The sequence below is a fragment of the Chelonia mydas genome, chromosome 18 (assembly GCF_015237465.2).
Source record: "Chelonia mydas isolate rCheMyd1 chromosome 18, rCheMyd1.pri.v2, whole genome shotgun sequence".
NCBI classification, from domain to species: domain Eukaryota; kingdom Metazoa; phylum Chordata; order Testudines; family Cheloniidae; genus Chelonia; species Chelonia mydas.
The window spans coordinates 15,011,520-15,037,076 of record NC_051258.2 but is presented as its reverse complement, the minus strand read 5'-3'; positions in this window follow the sequence as shown (position 1 = coordinate 15,037,076).

Genomic DNA, 25,557 nt, shown 5'->3' with positions numbered 1-25,557 from the left:
GTCAACGTGGACCAATTAGTGCACAACACATTAGTGCGCTTTAGAAACCACACCCCCATAGTGCGCATTGCCACACCATATAGACATGCTTTGGAAATGTTAACCCTAAAACTCCTAAGATTCCAATATAACTCCAGTGATTAAGGGTGGGATTTTCAAAAAGTTAAGGGAGCTAGGCAACTAAATCCTATTTAATTTCAAAGGGAATTGGGTAGCTTTCATCCTTAGGCAAAATTCTATCTCCTTTGACCCAGCAGTGTGCACACACACAGCCCACGTGAGAGTGGGAAAGGTTACACCAGTTTAACACACAATGACACTCTCGAAACAACCACCAGACACTTTTGCTAAGGATTATTTTCAGATCACGTATTTTCTACCTTCCAATTAAAGAAATAATCCAGGGCCAAATTAATTATCTGGGATGATTTTGATTTTAGTGCAATGAATGAACAATTCCTTACACAACTCTTGCTCAACAACAGACAATCATGTCCCACTGGTTACTTAAAAGACTGAAGCACCTGTTTTCCCTTTTGCCATTAGAAGTAGGTTGAGTACCCAGACGATGTTGGCATTTCAAAACTACCTAAAAGCTATTTGAGAAGGCAGGTGTTCTCAAATTAGATTCAATTGCATTGGGTGTATTCTAATGATTTCACGCCACCTAATTTAAACTTTTAGTGATTAGAAAAAATAAATGTACGTAAAACCAAAACAAGCATGTAGTTTAGTTGATTATAGTAATTCTGAAGACAATGGAGAGGGTTCTGCTGAAAGACCATTCAAAGCATTGCAATTCTATTTTTAATTGCTTTGCATGCCATTTGCTTTGTAATTCAATTGAAATAAGATAATTTTCCCCTTATGAATGTTTGTATGCGGTTAGACCCAAATGATAGAGCACTGTAGCATGCACACTGGGTTTATATAATCTGTGCAAGAGAAGGAGCCCTTGTTTCTTCCATTCTAGAGTTAACAAAGGAAAATCTTATTTCTTTTTCATGTCTTGTGCTATGCCCCAGTTGACTGGGAGCCCCTTAAATCAAGGGGCTGAGACTCAGTCATGAGGTTTATTATGTGCTTTATTGATCGTGTCTGTTCTGTATGGGCATCCTTGCAATGCTGGCTAGTCTCCCAGAATCCTGGCCTAGCATGCACTGCGCTCAATATAAAGCCGCAGGTGTCTCTTCTTTGGATGTTCCAAAGTCCTGGTCAGGAGTTTGGAGAGGATAGCCCTGGGGCATTATGGGTGGGATATTCATTGGAGCCTAAGGCAGTTAGGCACCCAAATCCAATTGAAATGGGCACCTAAATCCCGCAGGATCCTTTGAAAATCCCATCCTACATCTTGTTTTAAGAAATACCCCCATTTCTGCTTAGCCACAGTTACTCTAGGAAAAGGAATGGGATTCATTATAGACAGCATGATCTGAAGAGTCTTCCAGCCACAATCAGGAATATACCAGCGTGTCTCAGAAATACTGATCAAAATACTTGGAGCAAATATTCACATTTGATATGAATTTTCACATTAAAAAAAAATGGTGGTGTATTTTACTCTTCTGGGACACAGTCAGTCATGCTCTAAATGATTAATAGAATAAAATAGTATCCTGCAGCACACAACTGTAAATTAGCTTGTCTTTCACTTTACTTTGTTGTTCTGAGTAAACCATAGCAGGAGAAACAAAAGGCAGAACTATCCCATCTGATGTAGGTCACACTTACTAACCCTGTCAATGATGTCACTAAAAGGGAAACTTAAATTAACTGTTAAAAAAATTCATGCTTTAACTTTATCTTAAGCACTTTAAGGAGCAATGTAAAGTATGTTATTATCACCGTAACAGCAAATTAAAGGATTGATTCCTGTTACGTTTAAGGGTACAGTCAATTTAATCCCCCCAAGTCCCTGAATCTGTGCTTCCAAATATCAGGGGTGCAAGTTAAAAATAATAATAGATTACCCCATAATGAATGTTGAGTTGAATTCTTCAGGCCAAAGTCTTCTCTCTGTTGTGTGGTTGTAAATCCAAGGTAACTCTGTTCCCTAAAGAGCAGAACGAGGAGCCCAGTCTGGAGTTTGCTTCCCTGACTCATTTCTCTTTAAAAAAGTTAGTTTTTTTATCAGGTTTTCTTTGTGTTTTGTGTTGTTTTAATAATGTTGAAAGGACCCTAAGCAAGGGGTCACTTTAAAAATAAAATAAAGAAATAATCCCACTTAATAATGCAGACATACTGAGGTGTGGGGGTTAAGTGGTTAAAGTGCTCAGCTACACTCCTGAAGGTCAGAGGCTTGCAGATTGCTTGATCTCACGCTGAAAGACGGACCTGGCCCTGTCTGGATGTACAAACAGTGGCTGGAGAAAGATCTGCCAATGTGCTCTGCTTTCCTGGGAGGTAATCAGCTTTGAGGTGAATGAAGTTGGTTATGCAGAGCTCCCGAAGTAGAACTGTCTCCTGGCATAGTTAGGATGAACATACCCCCTCCCTGTCTGTTTACAAAGAACATAGTTGCTGTGTTGTCCATTAACACTAGCAGATTATTTCCCACACAATATGTGGATGGAAGGCCAAACAGGCTAGATAGCTAGAACATAGCTCGTTGACATTTATATGAGTCCTCAGATCCTGTGAGGACCACAGCCCTAGAGTTTACAAGGTTCCAATGGGTGCTCCCCAGCCCAAGGATGAGGCATCCATGACCAGCATGAGAACTGGGTGTGGAGAAACGAAGGGAACTCCCCACACAAACATTCCACGGGTCAGTCTGCCAGTCCAGAGAGGGGAATACACTAGCGCTAGCCATCTCTCAAGCCTTTTGAAGCACAGTCTGCCGTGTTGTACTACGTAGGTACATGCTGGCATGTGCCCCAGAAGTCTGAGGTAAGTGTGGACTGCAGTAATGGGATATGCTTTTAGAGCCAAGACCAAGTCTCAGAGCGTCTGGAACCTTGACTGGGGCAGAAACGCTCTGGTTTATAAACTCTATTCTTTGCACAGGTTTTTAGAATTGATTTGTCCTGACGGAGTGACAGCCCCAATGCACTGAAAGTAGACTGGATGACGGTGACACTGGACAGTACTTGAGACTTGGACCAGCCTCTCACCAGCCCATCATCCAGGCAGGGGAACACATGGATCCCCAGTCTCTTCAGATAGGCAGCTACTGGAGCCAGGCACTTTGTGAAAACATGAGGGGCTGCTGATAGGCCAAAAGGAAGTACTATGAATTGGTAGTTGGTTCCACTCTTTACAAGTGTGAGAAACTTCCAGTGGTCTGGATAGATCACTATATGGAAGTGGATGTCCTTTAAGCCAAGGGCAGTGTACCAGTCACCTTGTTCCAGGGAAAGAATAGGGGCAGCTAGGATAACCAGGCTGAACTTTATTTTCTTCAGATACTTGTTTAACTCTCTTAGATCTACAGTAGGTCTGAGACCACCTTTTGCTTTGGGGATAAAGAAATAAAGGGGATAAAAACCCTTTCCCCTGAGAAACAGAAAAACTTCCTCTGTAGCCCCACTAGAAGGTGAGATTGGACCTCCCACTGAAGAACAGTCCCATAAGAGTGGTCCCTGAAGAGGTAGAGGAAAGGAAGTGGGAAGGGAATATCCCAGATCCAGTGTGCTAAGGACCCAGCAATCCAATGGGATGTGAGTCCAAGCATGAAGGAAGTGGGATAGATGATTGGCAAAGATATGGGTAGGAACAGATTGGTCTGTCACAAGTACTGGTGTGCTGCCCTTGACAAACCCTTCAAAATGCATGTTTCTACTGGGCCTCTGGTTGAGAGGAACCTGCTGTCGCAGATGATGAGGGAAGTGGTGGTTGCCTCTTGTAATTCCTGCCCCTTTTTCTCAACAGATTGTGGGTCTGAGGTATAAAGCTCTGAGATCTGTGAGCCTGCTAGGGCCAAAACTGCTTCCTCTTTGTCACTGGTGTGTAGATTCCAAGCGACTTCAGTGTTGCCCTGGAATCTCTAGGCTATGCAGCATATCATCTGTCTTTTCAAAAAGAGGGAGGGATCCTCAAAGGGCAAGTCCTGGATGGTCAGCTGTATTCAGGAGGGAGACTGTATGACTGCAGCCAAGATGGATCTGCTGAATTTACTGCATCCAAGCTGTCCTGGAGAGCTGTCCTTGCCACCAGCTTGTCTTCCTCTACCATCAGAGTGAACTCCTGTCTGGCGTCCTCCAGTAGTCCGTCTTTAAACTTCATGATATTTTCCCATAGGGCGAAGTCATAGCGACTTAGGAGACCTTGCTGGTTAGCAATTCCAGGCTGTAGACCTCCTGTCAAATAAAGGTTATGACCAAAAAAAGTCCAGCCTCTTTGATTCTTTACCCCTCGTTGTCAACGCTCAGTGCCCCTACCTCTCCCATTAGCTGCTGCCACCACCAAAAAGCTTGGGGGCAGGTGAGAGTAGGGGTGTACAAAACCTTTAGAAGGGACATAGTATTTCCTCTCTGCCCATTTAGCCATAGTTGGGAGGGAAGAAGGGGGCCTGCCAAAGTGTATTAATCAGCTCCACAATTACTTTGTTAATCAGAAGCATCACTCTGGAGGGTCCAACAGATGCCAATATGCCCGTGCTCTTATACTGGCATGCAATGGCACGCAATGGCAGAGGGCGCTCCAACACTAGTCCTAATTTAAAGTATTTTAAGAAGCAAGCAAATGTGGGAACAGAGAGCAGTATGTTGCAAAGTGGGCTTGGGGATAGCCCTGGGCAAATTCAGTTATCATTATTATCATTACTAATTTATATAGTGCCATCAGCTAAAATGGCAATATACAGTAGGAAAAATGTGCCAAACAAGTGACAGAGTCCTTGCCCTAAAGAGAATCAAGTTTAAAGGTTCAATAACCTATGGTACAATAAGAAAGAAACATAGACTGCTGAAAGATCATTACACCTAACATGTTTCGCAGAAATGGTGAGCTCTTCAGTATTTTCTGAAGGAGGCATAGAAGAGCACTTGAGATACTTTATCTGGGTGTCTGTCTCAAGCACGTTGGTGACATGGAAAAAGGCATGAAGTCTGCAAGGAGTGAAGGAGACAAAGGGCATGGTTTGGTGACACAGTTATGTGGAGCATGGGGAGCGTTTTCTGGCATTTTTATTCATATTGTTTCACAGTCTCCTTTAGTGTCTTCACATGGATTATTGAATGGGATGGAGGAGTGGAGGATCCCTGGGCTTGGAGGTGTTTAGCACAACTTTCTTGGGTGTGACCTGAAAGAAATTATGGAAATCATCCATCAATGTTCTCAGTGCCATCTCTGTTCCATGTCCTGGCATGAAGCCTGATTCGGAGGGGCCCAGGATATTAGCAGCTTTTAGGTGGAGTTGGAGGCAAGCGTCTTAATCAGCTTGCTCAGGAATGAGGGGGATATATAATGGGTAATAGTTGAAGAAATCACCTGAGTAAAATCACGGTAAGGATTTTAGGATTTGGTTTAATGTTAATGTCCGTTATGGCAGATGTCACCATTTGCCTCTGTTACACACAGTCTTCCAAGCATTGTTAGTTTTTGGTATGCAAGGTTTCATGTAGACGCAGCGGTGCTTGGAGAGGGAACCACGTGAGCAGCAGGACAGTTTGTTCTTGGCCTTGATCTCTGATTAGAAGCAGTTCTTGAGGAAGGGTTGCTCCTTGGGAACTGGCCGCTGGTCTTGGGCTGAGATTCCTGCAAGGAGAACTTGCCTGCATGTGTCTGACCTGCTTTGATCAAGGAGTGGTGTATATATGTAAATAAAACAAGTTATATTTAGAATATCCCAGGACTCCACGTCACTGATTTCTCCTTCACTGGGAAACTGACCTGGGAGGCCTTGGCTGGCCACCTGCCATGCTTGGCAGAGGGTTGACACTGGTGTCCAAAGAAGGAGCAACATTTTCACAAGCACACCAGGCAAAGAAAAAAACCCTCATACATGTAAAAAGTACCTAAAACTCAGCCTGTCTGCGGGGGGATGTTCTTGTGGAATTCCTGGAATTGCTCACCATACCAGATCTTTTTTTTTTTTTTTTTTTTAAAGCTACACAATGAACAACTCTGAGTAAAACCGATAAAAAGTTAACTGTATTTGCCAAACTTCACGTTGGAGCCAGCTGAAGGTTAATAATGCACTAGTCACATTTTCCATTTGCTAGTGAGTAATTAACTATCATCTTGGCCAAGACCCTTTCAGATTAAGCAATCAAAAGACTGTAAAGAAATATATCATTTCAGTCATTATATTTTGGAGTGAATTTACTTTTCATAAAGGTGAAACAAGTAGTATCAGGGCTGGAGCTGGGTACTATTATGCAGGCATGCACCCTGTAAACCTTTTTCCATGCAGCGGTGCCTATGTATCTCAGTCCTGCCCATCAACACCCCTACTAGTCCAGGCCTGGGCCTCTCCTGAGAAGTGCCCTGCCGGTTGTACTGAACCGTGTGGCACAGTGGCTTTGTGAAGTGCACCAACTAGAATTAGTATTCTGAACTGAGATACCTGGAGGATGGATGCCCACCAAACTCATCACTGACCTAAGCAAGATATCCAGAGGAACAGACATGCACTGACGTACTGCTTGACCAGGGGTAGATGGCGCACCACGCAAGTGGCAGTGGTTGGAGGCATTATATTTGTGGGGCATTGCAAAGTTTGGACTCATCATCAGTGATGCAGCATATGCTCTACCATGGTGTCTTTATACGGGAGCTCTCTGATGAACCCTTCCCTCACTCCCCATCCTGCCCAGATACGCATGTTCTGGGGCACTGAACACTGATGCCAATGCTAGTTTGTCACTCCTCCCATCCTTGTGCTTAAAGAGGTCAGGCAGCCAAAACTATTGCTTTGTCCTGTGGTGGAAAGCTAGGGAGGGGGAAAGGGCTCCATGCACCTATACTGGAACATACTTAATTGTAAGTATTTCAAGTTTAGATGGTTTCTGATCAGTCTTGGACAGAATTTCAGATACATCCCCTTTTTCTCATTAACCAGCTAAATCTCAGTGAAATCTGAAGCTTCTCTGGTGATACTGTGAATACGGTACATTTATTAAGACTGTAAATATCTCTGATGGACTCTAAAATGAGTCTGAGGACATGGGATGGCTCAGTGGGGTTTTTCCTCTCTGAGGACCAAATTCAGATGGGATGACAAGTGAGTATGAGTTTCCTGAACTACTTTGCTTCTGGTAGATGGTGATCCAGATGACAGAACCCACCCTCAATGTGAATACCAACAAATCTGGGTTTTCTTGACTCCGGGGTTAGTGTCTGAAAACATGTGGGCAGCAAAATATTACTCCGTACGGCATACTGCAGCCAAAACGCATGTCTGTCTCCTGCCAAACATTCCAGTCTGGTACTTGGTACCCAAGTGATAGTTATTATCTGATCCCAGGAAGGAGAGATTTAAAGGCCTGAGAGGGAGGAAAGAGAACACACCATCTTCTTCTTTGATTGTAATGAACCTTTTCATTCTGACACCAGACTCTCACTAGGACTAACAGCTGTGTAGTCAAGAGGATCACACGTGTGGAGGATTTGAAGAAATTATCAGTAAATGTATTTTGTATCCCCTGGGTTCATTTACTGACTCATTGTAATGAAAAATAGCACAACCTGCCACCCCCACCCCAATTCTTTTTAAGACGTGTGAATTTAGCACTAATAAAAGTTGCAGGCCTGACAGTCCTGGAGACTGAAGTGTTCCATTTACCTACCAGATGGGTAGAGGATGGGCAGCTACAGCACAAGTTTCCCACTTCTGCCTTGTCAGTGCACCCCTGCTCTCCAAACACAAACACAACCTTTGCCTGTTATGTTTCTGCGTGGCATAATCCAATAGATAAATACCTGTTCTAAGATAAGGTATAATTACAGTTACAAGTAGAGGATGGTCAAACACCGTGGCCCAGTTGTCCTCTCCCTGTCCCCTCCCACCATAAAACATCTTGGAGTGGCCCTGTGGGATGAAATCTCTGCCAAGATCCCTTCCTACAGATTTCCCCCCATACTGTTCTGTTGTGGGAGTGCAGGGCCTCACTCCCAACCCTGGCAGATCCCCAAGGATCTGTGAGAAGCCACGGCCAGCAACATGATGGAGGTGCTGTCCCTCCACACCAGCTCTGGTCTCCACCCTCATGGCTTCCCTAACAGCCTAGCTCCATTGGGAGGGATCAGGGTGCATGTTCTATCCCCACGGGCACGTGTCACCCAAAAGAAAATGGAAAGTGCAAAACTTGCAAAGCTTTTATGGAGTGAGAATGTAGCAGGAAAGTGAATGCACAGTCACCCTCTTTCCAGGCTGCACAGGGGTATTCATTCTTAGGCTTGTAGGGCCAAGTTTAACTAGCATAGCTGTCTTGACATCAGTTGAGCTACACTGATTTACAGCACCTGAGGATCTGGCCCACAGAATGTGATTTGTATGAAGGAAGGCAGTAAAGGAGTGTTTAAACAAAAACATTTCATCTGTAAGACAGGATTACACATGCCACAACAACAAGCATACAGCTACGTTCATTTGGGAGCCCGGCAATCTTAACCACTCTGGAAATGGACAGGACTGGAGGAGTCACAGTGGTATAGGGTGTGGGAATGTGATTGCACGACTACCCTTAAAGTCAAGGAGAGCTGTAAGGTAAGTCCCTGCCCACTGCTGTGAAAATGTGCCCCTCGCAGTCAGTGGTTATCAGCACATCAGCTCTGCATTCTTTATTTGGGGAGGGTTGCACAGTCCTTTAAGCAGTGAGTTCATTTCTCAGGGCTGACAACAGGGAAATAAAGTGTAGGCAGAGGGTGGTTGTTTCACCGTCATTCATAGTACAAGTAATATGGTTCAGTTTCTTCCAATACCAGATAATATGAAACTGCTGTTATGTGCCAAAGTGCAAATGCCTTATATCTGACCTGCTATACTGGTATCAGTTCAGTGGCCTGCACAAAATGAATAGGCAGAAAATAGCTGCACCTCAAAGCAAATTAATCTGAAATCATCTTGTTTTAATTTTTGGAAAGAGAAAGAAATTGGGCCAGATCCTTAGCTGATATAAAATGGTTCCACTGAAGTCAATGGAGCTATGCTGATTTACACCATCTCAGGCTGCTTTCCAGAAAATGTTAATATTAAAACAACAATTACCCCTGTGTCTGTGCCTTAATTTGCAAATAAAATCAGAGCAGCAATAATTCAGGGAAGGAAGCTGTGATTCAAAGCTACACTATTCAAAGCACTTTTTGGTCATGAAGTGTTGATCACTGCGCAGAGATTAGGCCTGATGGAAGCTGTTGATATTTTGCTGACATTTTTGCCATTCACCAGTTTTGTTTCAGTGGTGCTTGACAGGATATTAATGTTTAGTTATGCAAAGTGTAGCCTTACTTCCATTATTAATTGTTAGAGTCACTGATTTCTGTAATGACTTCCCACAGAAAATGAGAAAATATACTCAAGAGAAACAAAATGTATTTGAGATTTCTGTCTTTTCATTGGAGGTAAAAGGTAATCTCTATGCTCCATAGAGATCATGAAAGACAAAATGTACTGCTGCCCTTTAAAACTTGCAGTGAAATCACTACTATAAACAGTCTCCTAGGAACATCAGTTGTCACTACACTACATCTCATGGCAACTTGTGTATGCACCTCACTTTCAGCATGGATAGAAATCACAAAAGCACAGGTCCCTACCATGTCGCCTAATCTTCACTGGCTGTTAGCAGTATAGGGCCTATGACTCACAGTTGATCAGTTCTTCTTCCATCCAGTAGAGGGCAGTGCTTCACATGCACACTACCCAGTTAATTAGAGTATTGAAAATGAGAGGAGACAAAGCAGTAGCAAATATACTGCAGGAAGTAGTCAGAGAGGCACTAGATGATTTAATGGGATTAATCTGCAGTAAGGGAGACTTTGGTTAGGTATTAGAAAAAAACTATAAGAGTAGTTAAGCACTGGAACAGACTTCCACGAGAGATTGTGGAATTCCATCACTGGAGGTTTTTAAAACCAGATTGGACAAACACCTTTCAGGGATGGTCTAGGTTTATTTGGTCCTGCCTCAGCATAAACACCTGGACTTGATGACCTCTCAAAGGCCTTCCAGACCTCCATTTCTATGATTCTATGATCAATGAACTAATAGGTCTTTTCCATTTCTAATATATATACATATGATTCTGTGTAGACTCTATGTCATATTCCTAATTTATTCAGCCCTGAAAATCAAAGATTTGTTTCACCAGTCCCAATTAACTCCTTCAACATCATGCCCAGACAGGTCCAGGCCATAATATTTTGCAAAGGGACAATTGGAAGAAGGTAGACTATATATCATGAGAATATAAGTTTGTGTGCCAGTAAAGTTCACATCCACAGGATCTCCAGGGGTTGACTATAACCAGCCATAGAAAGCCTGCACCTTTTGTTTGTCTTGTACTAGTTTTCTGAATCATCATGTTCAAATAGAAGAAAATGAGCCCATGCCAAAAAGGGGATTCCTGTATCAGGACATTGTTACGGATTTTACTAGGGAAAAGATCTTTTGGAAAAGAGACAGGTACACGCATGCCTCCTCTGGAGAAGAAATTAGATCTACTGAAAGTACTGACATCATTTTCATCACTAGATGAAATGCAGCCTAGTACAGAAATGGACCTTAGAGACAGAAATGCTGCTTTGCACTTATAGAAAAGTTTAACTTTGTAGAAGTTAAGCTTATACTGTGTGTGTGTCTGGAGGACTTTTTTAGCATTAACCTAACAAAAGAATGTAAAGAATGCAGGGAGAACATATATTAAATCTTTTTTTTTTTATTCCTATAGAAACCTCCAGATTTTCCCTTTTCTCTCTGAGGTTTTAAAAATTCAAATGAAACACGACTCATGTGTTACCTGAGTGCACCCTGCCCCCAATCCAGAATTCAAAACCAACAATTCACAGGTTTTTCCTGTTTAATCAGGGTTTGTACAGGAACTTAAGCAAGCCCTGGAACCGGATCCAATGGCAGCTTGAGCTGAACTGGAAAAAATAACCCTAGAGCATGTTAACTCTTCATCTTGCTGGTTCTCCCCTTTGAAATGTTGCTCCTTCCTTTATAAATCTGATCCTTTAGCCATGCCTCCCAATTCTAATTTGGCACAGCTAAGGATCTGGCCCAAAGTTTTTTTCTGAGACGTTCCAAAATCAAGTGCACACAGTGTGTGATACATCTGAACTGTAGAATTCAGGGGACATTTTTTTCTTTTTTATTTATAAGCTCAGATGTTGATGCTTCGTATGCCAGAACAGGAATGAGTGTCGACAGTCCTTATTGAGACAGAAGCATTTTGTTAGAAACATTGAAACAGCACAAACTTCTAGTGGAGTCATGAAGAGGCCCGGGATTTAGATACATTAGACTCTATACTTCCACTAGATGCCTCAAGTTGGGCACCCAAACTTAGTGGGCACTTTTGAAAATGTGGACCAATGCAATTAAACTAAATAAATGAAAGTGGGTTAGGTGCAATGGTGTACAAGAAACAGAAATTGCCATACTGGATGCAATCACTGGGCTGTAAAGTCGGACATTCTGCCTCAGGCAGTGGCCAGCAGTTGATGCTTTACAGCAAGTGAGACAAGAAACATATAATGTACATAGCCACTGTGCAATGCTGTAGGGCAGAGGTCGGCAACCTTTCAGAAGTGGTGTGCCAAGTCTTCATTTATTCACTGTAATTTAAGGTTTCGCGTGCCAGTAATACATTTTAACGTTTTTGGAAGGTCTCTCGCTATAAGTCTATATTAGATAACTAAACTATTGTTGTATGTAAAATAAATGAGGTTTTAAAAATGTTTAAGAAGCTTCATTTAAAATTAAATTAAAATGCAGATCTTATTAGTTTAGTGTGATCCTTGCCCTTGGCTTTTCCTTGCTGAGTTTTCCAATGTCCCCAGGCCAGCAGCGGGCTGATGGGGGCCAGCGGCCGGGACCCTGGCTGGCAAGGGGCTGGCAAACGGAACCCCAGGCCGGCAGCAGAGTGCCACTGGAAAATCAGCTTGCATGCCGCCTTTGGGATGCATGCCATCGGTTGCCGACCCCGGCTGTAGGGAAAGGAGGGAAAAATCTTCCTGACCCCTGCAGGTGATCAACTTTATTCACTAAAGTTTTGATCAGTCTTATTACCTAAGTTTCCCTAGATACCAATGTTATTAATGGCTATAAAGTGATCAAGTACTGTGTTTAACCCAAAGTATCTGCTGTGATGATTTCCTGACGAAGGCAAACATTTATTGACTTCATGCTACATACTGCATTACAGCGGCGGTCAAAAAAAGCTAACAGAATGTTAGGACCCATTAGGAAAGGGATACATAATAAGACAGTAAACACCATAGTGCGACTATATAAATCCATAGTACACTCACACCTTGAATACTGCATGCATTCCGGTCTCCCCATCTCAAAAAAGATATATTAGAAATGGAAAAGGTACAGAGAAGGACAACAAAAATGATCAAGGGTATGGAACAGCTTCCATGTGAGGAAAGATTTAAAAGACTGGAACTGTTCAGCCTGTAAAAGAGACAACTAAGAAGGAATATGATAAAGGTCTATAAAATCATGAATGGTGTGGAGAAAGTGAATAAGGATGTTTTTATTTACCTCTTCACATAACACATGAACCAGGGGTCACCCAATGAAATTAACAGGCAGCAGGTTTAAAACAAACAAAAGGAAGTACTTCTTCACCCAACACTTAGTCAACCTGTGGAATTCGTTGCCCAGGATAAAACTATAATTGGGTTAAAAAAAATTAGGTAAATTCATGGAGGGATTGGTCCATCAATGGCTATTAGCCAAGACAGTCAGGGATGCAATTCCATGATCTGAGTGTCCCTAAGCCTCGGTTTGCCAGAAGCTGGGACTGTCTGACTGGATGGATCACTTGATAATTGCCCTGTTCTGTTCATTCCCTTTGAAGCAGCTGGCATTCACCACTGTTGGAAGACAGGACACTGGGCTAAATGGACCATTGGTCTGACCCAGTGTGGCCATTCTTATGTTCGTACATTCTTATTTTTATTGGCCCTAAGTGTGCTTTAATTGCTTCTTTTTTTTTTAAGTGGGTTTTTTTTAATCAACAATTATTTTATTGTAAAAAGACATTCAAATGCCTTTCCAGAATAAGAAGCCCATAGCTTAAAAGACGTCTGTGTCTTAAAAGACAGCTGAAGTACCTAGCAAATATGAGGAGGTCAGAAACGTTGAGTTAGATGTCTCAGTTAGTCAGTTAGGTTGAGAAGTTACCTACAAAGATCAAAAGTCCACTAAAATGTCACAAACTGAACTGTTTCAGAGTAGCAGCCGTGTTAGTCTGTATTCGCAAAAAGAAAAGGAGGACTTGTGGCACCTTAGAGACTAACAAATTTATTTGAGCATAAGCTTTCATGAGCTACAGCTCACTTCATCGGATGCATTCAAACTGAACTCAATTTCATTTTTGACCTGACTTTGAACGGTTGTGAAAGCTAATGCTTTAGCAAGAAGAATGGGGTATAAGACAGTTGTTTCAGGTTTGTTATTGGTCTTATAATCTATTTTCTTTATTCCCTGTCTTTATTTTGTTAATTTATTATTATTTCATTTGGGCCACATCTGGAAGTCCTTACTCAGCCAAATCTCCCACTGACTTCAATGGATGTTTGCCCTGAAAAAATACTATGGACCTGGGGATTTAACCCTTTACAGACGCTCCTTCGTTTTGTATGCTTCTTTTGTTCTTCTTTTAATCTATGCTCACATCATGAAAGTAGCACACATTTGGACAGGATTGGTATGTTTGTCAAAGAAAGGCCTTGGACTGGAATACCAAGGTGTTGGAGGCCAGGAATATGGTGCATTGGTAGACCTGTGTTAAGAGCCAGGAAAGACACAGCAGGTATGTTGTGGGCAGAACTGAAGTACATTGGTAGAGCAATGTATAGGGACCAGGACTGGAATAGTAAGGGTGTGGCAGAGTAGGACAGAGGTATACAGACAGAGCTGTGGGGATCGGGGCAGGGACAAAGAATAGAAAAGCCAGAAGCTTTATAGACTAGGACTGTAATGAATTTGGCAGAGCTGTGAGTTGAAGCAAACACAGTGCTTGCCTCATCTATATCTGGTTCTAGCCAGTACTATATTAGGCCAAGATTCACGTTCAGGATCAAAATATCATCCCAATTTTTACAAACAGAGACACCCAAGGAAGCACCAGTGACCCCCACTTGAGTATCAGCTGAGGGTTACAATGATCATTCCTATTGCAGTGAACAAGAAAACAAATTTGTACTCATGCAGGGATCAATTCCATGCTCAATAACTTTAAGGGTATGCTCGAAGCTGTGTGTTCATCAAGAGAGGAGTAGACTCCTTGAAGTCTCAAGTGTTCTTATTATTTGAAAATTTATTTTTTGCATTTCTCAACATTTTAGATAGGGAGGCTAGAGGTTCATATGCAAAATGTGCTCGTAATTGCACACACATTATTTGTGAGCATAATTACCATGATAGTGCACGCAAATCAGATATTTGAGCTTGCAAATAGCCATTTGAGCTCTAATAAACTGTTTACACACACACAAATATCTGATCTGCACAAATGGACATGGTTAGAGCACATACAAATATAAATTCACAATTGTGCAATTTCAAAATGTAGCCCTCCTTTTATAACATGCCTCTGTTTTAAAGCACTAGTTCCCCATTTCCAACATGTCTCCCTGCAAGATTACAGATACAAACATCCTTTCTTACAGTACTTGCTCCTGTACAGTGTACACAACTCTTGCAAAAATGATCCAAACACAAAACTCGAAGTTCACTGTATTGTATTTTAGGATTTTTTGTACGAATGATGCTAAAAAAGCTGCAGTTTATTGCCCAATAAGTGTATAATCCTGAAAATGATTAACTCATGATGAAACCATAATGCACAAAGTGAGATTATTAACAGGCATATTCAAAACAGAGCAATTAACCCGAAAAGCAAATATATGCATAGTAGACTACAATATTAAAAAGAAATAGAAGGAACAATTATCGAGAAATCAAAGTTTCCATCTGAAATACTTTATCATAATTTCTGTACTATATACAAGTTGCTCCTTTGACCATTCAACAGCTCTTCATATTAAGCAGAAAATGAGTTTTAATTAGTGATTCTTGGTAATAAGGGCAAGAAGTTTAAATATGAAGGATTCATTCAGAATCTTACTATCTAATTCTTTTGGAATTTCAGGTAATTCATAGGCTTCCCAAATAGGCAAAGAGTTCAGATTTTTCATGAGCGGTAGAGGTTGGGAGAAGTAAGGAGTTTTTTCCCTCAAGCCCCTTGTAATGCCTCAACCACCTCCACCCACGTTCAAACGAGCATTGGCCAACTGTTTTCTCAGCTAAACAGGGTAGGATGCAACTCCTCCAGGAGTTTTTTGATGCTTCTGAGACAACTAGCGAGATCAGTCATGTGGTGTGAGGTGAATCACTCCTCTCCAGGACTGAGTTCATTACTTCTGTGTGCCAGTCGCTGGAGTGAAAGAGCAAGCATGAAATCCGTAAAGGCGTTCCCCATGTGGGGGTGTGCGTTTGTCCAGCCCATTGAACTGACATTTAACAGAATGATTATTTTACTACACATCAGTTACATTCCAATCCCTTTGAGATTTAATCACTGTGGACCAGATGTCCCCACGGGGATCTACATGGTGAGCGAACTTTGTGTGTGCCTTTTTCCATTTTAACACTTCCCTTTTCCTGGTCTTCTGAGGGTCTCGTAAGAGAGCTCTCCACAGAATCCAGCATACGCATGGGAAGGACAAAGAGAAGGGGTGGACTCTGAGCATGGTCTGGGGTGGCATATCATCTCCCCACTATGCCCAGGAGGAACCACTCAGAAATTAACACCGTTTAGAGAAGTGCTTTAATCCTCTGTGCTGTGGAGACTAAAGGAGCCTCAGGGGAAGCCCTGTCAGCACAGCTCCACCCCTTCTACGGTGGGGAGAGACACAGGGCCAGCTCTAGGTTTTTTGCCGCCCCAAGCAAAAAAAGGACGGCCGGAATGCCGCCCCAAGCACATGCTTGCTTTGCTGGTGCCGAGAGCCGGTCCTGGAGAGACAGGAAATCCTGCTCTGCCTCTCCCCTGTGGAACAATCTGATGAGAATATTGCCTCGATGAGTTTTGCTCCCCTCCTCTCCTCCCTAGGAGGAGCACTGGGTGCAGTATTTTTTCCTTGTGTGATATGAGCATAGCAGCAACTATAAGAAGTTTACAAGGGCTGAGACATGGCCACTTTCTCAACAGCCAAAATCTGTTGAATGATTGCAGCTAATGCCTGGTATTATAAACGGGTGAAAGGTCAAAGGGAAACAGCACAAAGCAGTGAGCAAATACATATTGCAGAGAAAGCTGAAAGGTCCTAAACGGTCTTTAACAAATATATCATAGAGCCCTTAATCCTGCAAACTGGTAAAGCCAGCACATTGTTGCCAACTCTCATGCTATGTGCGGTTTTCCTTAAAGCCCCAGTTCATGGAAACATGGAAATGCATGTAAATCTCAGATTTCATTTTTAAAAAGCAGTTCCTAGCCCTGATGGTCACACAGAAAACTTGAAACGTGACCTAAGTGTACCTTAAAGGCTCCCCCAGAAAAAAAGAACTTAACAAGAACCCCAAATTTATTATATTTTTTAAGAGGATTTGATTATTTTTAAGCTAAATCCCATGATCTAACATGGTTTTTGAACATTTGGAGTTGGCAATACTTCCTCTATTCATTATTCAGTGGATAGTCCCACTTTCTGAGAAATATAATCCCAGTATATCATCCGGATTATTGGTTTTATTAGAAGTGAAGAGCATGATGTGTCCTGGAAGTCCCCAGCTGGAGGATGCCCCTTGGGGAACCTAGCCAGCCAGTACGGGTTAGAGCAGTCCCAGACTCTTCTAACCTATGCTGCCTGTGGACAGGGCTGGGTAGAGAATTTTGGAGCCATACCCAATTCTCTGATTGCCCCTACCATCTCTGCTGCACTAAGCAGAAACTGGAGGTAACAGAGAACCTAGCCCTCTCTGTACAATTCTAATCCAAGGACTTGCAGGTTCTGTCTCTATTAGACAAGATAACTGGATACAAGAAGAATGTAGGGGCGGGGTGAGTTCTTCAGTTTTGGCTCTAAAATAAGGATTAACAGGCCTTGCCCAGAGGCATTAACCAAGCCAGATTTCCTTGTATGCTGATGAGAAAGGGCAATTCAGAGAACATACCAAGTCTACTGTGGCCTGCAGGGAGTCAATAAAATGCTTGCACTGTCTTGTTCTTATGATTAAGAATAAGTCCCTTACTACCATGCAGAACTAGTGTAGCTGGTTCAAAGATACCTGTCAGGAGACAGAGCAAGTACTTTGGAGCTGCTCAACATAAAATCAGACTCCGTGCTAAACCTAAGGTGCCTTTTTGTTAACAAGGTTTCAGTCCCTTTAGCTAAGGCAACAATCAAAGCAGTCCCAAAAGGTGAAAGGCGGAAAAGGATTAATTATATGACTCAGTGCTTACCTAACTTGTAGTCAGATTACCTTGGCCAACTCTGGGAAGAGAGGTGGGTTTGAAAAGAGATGGCAAATAAAAATATTTTAAAACAAAGTTGCCTAAAACAAACAACACAGAGTTAGTCTGAGTCACTGCAATTTGCTAGATAAGGCGAGTCCTAGCAGGGTGGGGTGGGAGTCATTTTAATTGTATCAAACCTGCTCACAGAATGATGGAGCATTTGTAAATAGGAGGAAAGAGGAAGCCAAGTGGGAAAATGCACTAATCTCTGGATTTTATCAGCCTAGTCTGGATCACAAGAGAATGAACGATGGGTGTCAGCTGGGGCGTCCCTTGTTCCCCGTGACAGACTTTTGTCACAGACCAGGGCAGTGGTGGTCAGGCCTAGCGCTCAGAGTTAGTGGCAAAGAACAGCACCAATGGTCAGAGCTGGAGTCAGGAACCAAGCAAGGTTGTCACAGGGGCAATTGCAACTGCGGGCATAAGCACTAAGCAGCCACTGGCCTGGTGCTGCTACTGGGTTTAAGACCAAGCCTAGTGATACCTCTCAACCAACCAGGGTGTGTGGTCAATAAGGGTGTTCAGCTGTAGGTCAACAAGCTAGTCCCAGGCTTGGCTGCAGGCCCTGATTCTGAAAGCTTTGACACTAGAGGTGGATTTTCCATACTGTTCCATTGCTACCACTAAAAATAAACATTCCTTTATGACTGGCTGGTTGTTGTGAGCCCAGCTAATAACTTTAAAATATGGGTCCATTGATGTTACCAGCACACCCTATTGGCTTCTGACATCTCAAAAGGCTGGCTTTGTCAGAATGAGTCGCACTGGTGTAAGAGGCCAGTTGGACTCTATCAATGTGTTTTGTCTCGGACACCTCAATCTGTGGCTACTACAGCAAGGCGTGCAATGTCATCGCACTATATTTAGATTTCCCCATCTTTCAAATCTATCCAGAAGTAGGAACCACGTAGGTGAACTCCAAGTTAACTCTCTGATATCATAGTTTGTGCCCGTCTTGATCTGTCGCAATGCCTCCTGTCCTACACAAAGGGAATGACTTTTTCTTACAGAAACTCAGTGTTATTCATTGGAATTTATCTTTCAGGGCTGGAAATTCCCTGGAGCACAGGAGAGGTTTTAAAGAGCTAGTAATGTAGATGTAACAAGCAGATAGTGCTTTTAAAAATAACACCAACACCTCCCATAATATATAACTCCAAGTCTGAAAACCAAAAGTCCATCGGATCTTCCTCATTACATTACATTCAGCACATTAAGCCAAGAAGACTATTTTGTTATGGGTTATTTTGATCTTCAGTTGGATTAGTCTCATGATTTACAGATGAGCTGCATAGAGTGCTGTGCTTCAAAAATATGTTTATTTTAATTTGCACATCATAATATAAGTGATTATCTGGACAAAGTTGGGTCATTTTACCTCTTTGGGAAACATAACCCCCTATTAATTAAAGTTTGTATGTCAATATTGAGAGAGTAAAAGGTTGCTAGGAAAGTTTTATGTTGCCCAGTTGCCCAGTAACAGCCCTGTTTTGTGGCAACTTGCAGCAGGACTCCGAGGAATGACCCAGCTTCCTTGTGAGACCTTCTTGTTGCACTAGGTTGATAAGGTAAATCTGAAGTGGTTGATTCCTGAGAAGATCAATTGCAGTTCTGCATATCAATACAAAGGCATCTGCAAGGCAGGGGATTTGTCACCATTTTTATACAACCACATTTGAATGCTTCAAAAATGAATACACAATCCAAAGGAAAATGAGGGCCACACACTTAGTTGCTGTAAATTGGTGTAGCTCCATTGACCCTATTTTTTACCCACCAAGGATCTGGTACTGACTGGATTATACTGAAGGGACCAGCATAGCTTCAGACACTATAAATGCTCTTTTCAAATTGTGTCTCTTTCTGGGGCTTTTTCTGAAGCCTTGTGGCCTCCTGCTGCAAGACAGTTCCCAAGGGAAAGAATCTGGTATAATTTGATGCATGAGTACAGACCATGTGGGCAACGCTTTCACTTAGGAGCACAGAAGCTCTTGGTGAAGATTGTTATGGGCAATGACGGAAAGAAGTCCTTTCATACGCCTTTGAATTAACAAAGGAGAGTGGACATGGAGGACTGAAATCAGGGTAAGAACCGAACGTGTCATTTGTGCACAAAGGGGAGATGAGCCTGGAGTTCTTGAGCCATATTTGTGCTATAAATATAATGGGCCAAATCCTCAGCTGTTGTAAATCAGCACAGCTCCATTGACTTTAACAGAGGTATACGGATTCGCACCAGCTGAAGATCTGGGCTATATACTTTGCTCACCTGCATGAAGTAGCAGGAAGCAAGTCAGTTTTGCAGCAAGATGCCTCTCCCCGCAAATTAAACCAATACTGCAAGGCTGAATTCTTGCGCCTCTCCATACTAATGGACTGACTATTAAAAAGCAAAACTTTGTCACAAATGAGTCAAAGAAGAAACATGGAGTTTCTTTCATCAGGGGAAAATAAATCTTAAAAGAGCAAAAATCGTTGCTACTTGCAGCACATCTGGTATCAGGTTTCAAACCGACATATTTGCTGACTCAGAGCTAATACCTGCTCTGCTCCTATTGGCTGGTCAGCTGGGAAACACAAGCCATGCCAGTGAGTTATCAAGGGGGTGGAGGAATGTCTGGCCGAGAGAAGTCTAGGTTTAAGGCAGAGTTTCCTAATGTAATTGCATTAACCCCTAAAGGGCAAGCAGCAGAAATGTGCTCCCATATTTTGACACTATAGTACAAGTGGGCTCGGTTTCCCAACAATGCTCAAGAATAAATGGGGTGGGGTGTGGGGACATTTCAGGTCACTTTCTTTTCTGAACTCTCCACTTTCTCTACAGACAGCTAGAAAGGGGGACCACCTTGGCCTTTAACTGCTTCAGACTGATGTACCACATGTGTCATGCAGTTGAGATGCAGCTGACAGATTGCTCTTCCACTCTTCTCTAGCATCCAGCCATACCCTTCTGATGGGAGCTGATTCAGTTGCTCTATGGTCAAGAGCCTTGGCTCTGTTGCTGGCACTTTGTGTCTGTCCCCCCACCAGACATTCAGGCTACGCCTTCCAACTCTCTGTATCCCTCATAGAGCTGCCTCCATGTGACTTGCATCTCGGCTGGCTGCCGTTCACCTCACATCCCTCCCTGCCTACAAATGTTTCTACAGACTTTGTGTACCAGTTGCCACAGCCAGTTCTTTTTCTTCCTGTCAGATGTGCACTACATCCCCACCCAGTTTCTGGAGGGTGATGCCTTCCTCCTCCCAGATATAATCCTGATTCCACCAGATGTAGGGACAGAAATCCCCAAGACACCTGCTGGCACAAGAGCCAGTGGAGAACCTGGAAAGGTTAAGTGCCATACTTATGCGCACACACAAACACACACCCACACAGGGCTGCTTTAAGCACAAACAAAGCAAGTAACTTCTCCAGCCTTGCTCTTCCGGGGTCCATGCCTGCCATAGAAGCTCTGCAAAATGTGGTCTGGCTCTACCTCTCTTTCCAACAGTGGGCTCAGGGGGTGGGAAAACAATTCATTGCCAAACCCCTTATTACACTCTGGCAATGAGACTGCAGTGGGAGTCAAATCCTGTGCTATTCCCCCACGTCTGGGGGAGTGGATCCCTTCTCTTGTTTGGGGCTTGACTAACTGTTAGTCTGGTTGTAAGGTGCGTACACACACACTCTCTGCTATCCCAAAAAGAGTAAATGAAGACACTAGGGGCTAGTCTACACTGGCAACACTAAAGCGCTACCGCGGCAATGCTTTAACGTGGCTTGTGTGGTCGCGGCAGAGCGCTGGGAGAGAGCTGGGAGAGAGCTCTAAAAAAACCCACCTCCATGAGGGGCGTAGCTACCAGCGCTGGGGGGCGCAGCTCCCAGTGCTGGTGCACTGTCCACACTGGCACTTTACTGCACTGAAACTTGCTGCACTCAGGGGGGTGTTTTTTCACGCCCCTGAGAGAGAAAGTTGCACCCCTGTAAATTGCCAGTGTAGACAAGCCCTAGGTCACTGCTATCTTCCTGCACATAGATACAGCTCAAGATTGTAGAGTAAAATGATCTGCCTCAGTTACTATGCAGGACTGAGCAAAATAGGCTGGGATAGTCAATGGGGCCTAAGGGAGTTAGGCACCCAATGCCCATAGACTTTAATGAATTGTACATGATTATGGGATCAAAAACTCCTATCCTCTGCATCTAGGATAACAAGCAGCAATTCTTGTCTCAAGCAAACAAGGGCACTCTACCTTTAAGAGCTGCTTGTCAAAACAAACATACAACCACCTAATGGTGCATATTTGAGCTACCCTGAGTGACAGGGTGTCAAAAGTTATCATGAGAGTTTGTCTCGCTAGCTTTGAGTGCAAAATTTGGTCAGTTAAAGTGTAATCAGGCTGATTTTGTTGGGAGCAAACAGCAACATTTGCTTCTAATAACCAACCCCTTTCTGCTTCCCCGAGAAAGTACAATGGTCATGATAAAAGCTAACAACAAGATGTCTTTTATCCCCAGGAAAACTTCCATTCCCTTTCAGCCCACACAAATGACATCTCAAAGGCTCAAACTGTGGATTTTCTAGCCCTAGAAATCCTAGTTTTTAAAATCTTCATTTAGGGCCTGATCCAAAGCCCACTGAATTCAACGGAAAGACCCACTGAATTCAGGATCAGGTCCTTCAGTGCTTCAGATTGTGACACTGGGCTAAATTCAACCCAGGTGTAATGCCAAGGAATATGATGGATTTTTTCCTAAATTACACCAGTGTAGCTGAGATCAGAATCTAACACATTGTGTTCACTAAATGGCAGCACTCTTTCCAATCCTGTGCTTGTATAGTCTAATAAAATCATAATCTAGTATTAAAAATAGTACATTGAAGTTATACTGAGCTTTCCATCCAGATTTCTCAAAGCACTTTGAACACTGTAAATAAGCCTCATGACAGCCCTGTGTAGTGAGTATTATGACCAATTTATGGATGGGGAAACTGAGTCTTAGAAAATTTCCTCGTACTGCATGCACATACTCATATTGCAAGTCAGCTACAGATCCAGGAATTGAATCCAGAACACTTGTTTTACAGTTGTATGTGCTAAGAATGTGACAATATTTCCTATATTTCTATACCAACTGCTACTAAAACTAGGTTTATAGGAAGATAAATTCACTATCTCTGCTTCCACTGCTGATACTCTGCTTGAAACTTGTTAATTTGAGCAACAGCCCCAAATCAGATGTTCATAACACATAACTGTTGATGCCCAGGGGACTCTATGAAGGCAGCATATTAATACCCTGGAGGAGTCATGCCTTGAGCTATATCTCAGAAAGCCAAAGAAATCAAAAAAAGAGCAGCATGGATGAGCTTTGAAGGGATCCAACCTTCCCTGGCCTGTGGAGTTAGGTGGCGAGATGTCCAGTACTGAGGATCAAGAAGAAAGAGTACCTCTTTGAGGACAAAGAGAAAGAGAGAGAGAGAGAGATGTACATATGAAAATGGGGCAGAATTGCACATATAGGGTCAGAGTTGCATATATGGTGTCAGAGATTAACACACACACATGCACAAAATGTAACTGATGGCAACCACTCTGGGCTAGGACCAATTAAACTTTCAGGATATATATCAGAAAAATCTAGCAACAGTATAAATCCTCGAGTTTGGAAAACCATCCAAATTCTACCATCAATGATGGATTAAGAAGAGACAGAGAACGAGAGAGAGAAGCAGGGACAGGTTATCTCGTAAATTTATAGGACATATAATCAACATCCCATCAACAAGAAAGGAATCTGTAACTAATGTCAGTATATTTACTATGTTAAGAGTATGTATGTGCACATACCAGTCCAGCAAAAGCATCTGACAGGAATATATTTCCTTTTCACAGCAAGAACAAGTGCACAGCAAGGTTGCCGTGCGGCAATATGCGATTTGAGAACATTTTTCTGAAAGGGCAAAATCCTTTCATGAAATGTTTGCTCGTTTCAGCTGTCACTGCTGGATAAGATGACTGTTATAAATATCTTTCCCACTGGAGGCAGGGAACAAAATATCTCACATTTTTTGTAAAAAGAAAGAGAAAAGGCTGCAGATAGTCATCTAAATCCTGATCCAAAGCCCATGGAAGTCGGTGGGCTCTTTCCATTGACTTCAGTGGGCTTTTGAGCAGGCCCTAGCTGAAATGTTAACATGATTATAAAGAGTCCTGAACACTAGGAGGTGTTTGATTAAAAAGAGTTGATAACAAACTTACTAGGTCAAATTCAGTCATGGTCTGAACAGGTGCAACTCCTTTGTCTTTAATAAAGCTTTGATCACATACACCAGCACTGAAACTGGCCTATTGTAACAAACTAAAGAAGGTCCTGGTGGAAACAAAGAAAATGAAACCTCTGGTGTGCTACCCTAGGTGCTACTGTCCCTGTTTTACTCATGATAATCACTATTAACATGCACATGGCATGCTGAAAGGTAGGTCACGTAGCACAGCGTTAGATTGTGACACAGCCTGTCTAGAAATGCTACTGAAAGTACCAAGAGCACAAGAATTTTAGGAAACATTTCTAATAGAATGGGAATTGAAAGAGCCCTAGAAACCTTGCACAACATCTCCTACATTCTTCTTTTTTTTTAATCCACATAATAAATATATGCAATAACTAATTAATAAGAGGATAAATGCTCAATAGGGGTGGCATCTTTTTAGCTGTTATGATTTGCACCCACAAAAGCTGTTCCTCAATTCTGGATCATGACTTCAGTTGTGGGAACAAATTGGAATACTCGTGCCCTTAAGGTCCTGAATGAGAGTGCAAGTCAAGAGGCCTGGGTAATCAGATTAGTGCTTACCATTCAATTTGCAAATGCAAAATAGAAGGCACCAATTTTGCAAGTGCGAATTGCTCCCAAAAAGAGGGAGGCAGGGCCTCAGCCTTCTGAAAATTTCCCACGATATATTTATGAAGTAAAATGCAGTCATTCCTACAACTTACTGTAGGTCATTTTAAAATGAATATAATGTTGTGTTTATTTTTCAAATTACTTAAATTAAACCTTGTGGGCAAGATTCCTCAATGGAACAACACCAATTTACACCCACTGGGGATCTGTCCCTTTAAGTCCTTATATTTTCAGGCTCTGTGCATTCAGATTCATTTCTTCCATCAAGTTATAATTTTTATCTGGGTTTTGCCCACCTAGAAAGTTATTTGGATTTGTTAGTTTTTGATGTTTCTCTTTGACGGCCTCACCTCACCATGATAACTGGAATAGCCAAATGAAAATGTCCCAGAAAGAAGAGAAACGTTTGGTAAATCAGTAACAGTGCTTGGTTTCCAGATGGAAACTTGGAAACATCTATAAGGATTAGATGCTCCAAAATTTTTATTGTTCACCTGGCTTAGAAATGTACCAAACCCCTCCATCCGACCACGTTTCTTGTTTTATTACCTTTCAGATGAAGAGAACAGAATGTGGATGCTAAATTAGCCTCTGTTGTAGGATGCGCTGCATATCCCCATCCAAAAATATGTGCAGCAATAGAAAGCTCAAGGGTTCTCAGCTAATACTTTCATACCAGAAATGTAGGACCAAGCTGAACAGGAGGTGATTTCACAGGGTGACTGATTACTATGATAATAAGCCGATGCTGGAGGATTATGTCACTTCAAAGTAAATAGCAAAGGTTTGATTATAATCAATACCTGTTACAGATCAATTCTAGTTTAAACAACATATTGTTGTAAAAACCACTCCACTCCTTTCCTTCTGTTTCCTAGGAGGGTGACTCCTCGGCTGCTTCTGAAAAGCGTCACAGTCCCTGACCCCTTCTAGAACTGATCGGAAACCCAGGAAGAAACTTCTGGCTGGGTTTTTATACACAAAGGCCAGTGATCAGAACCGCTACACCACTAATCAGTGCATCAA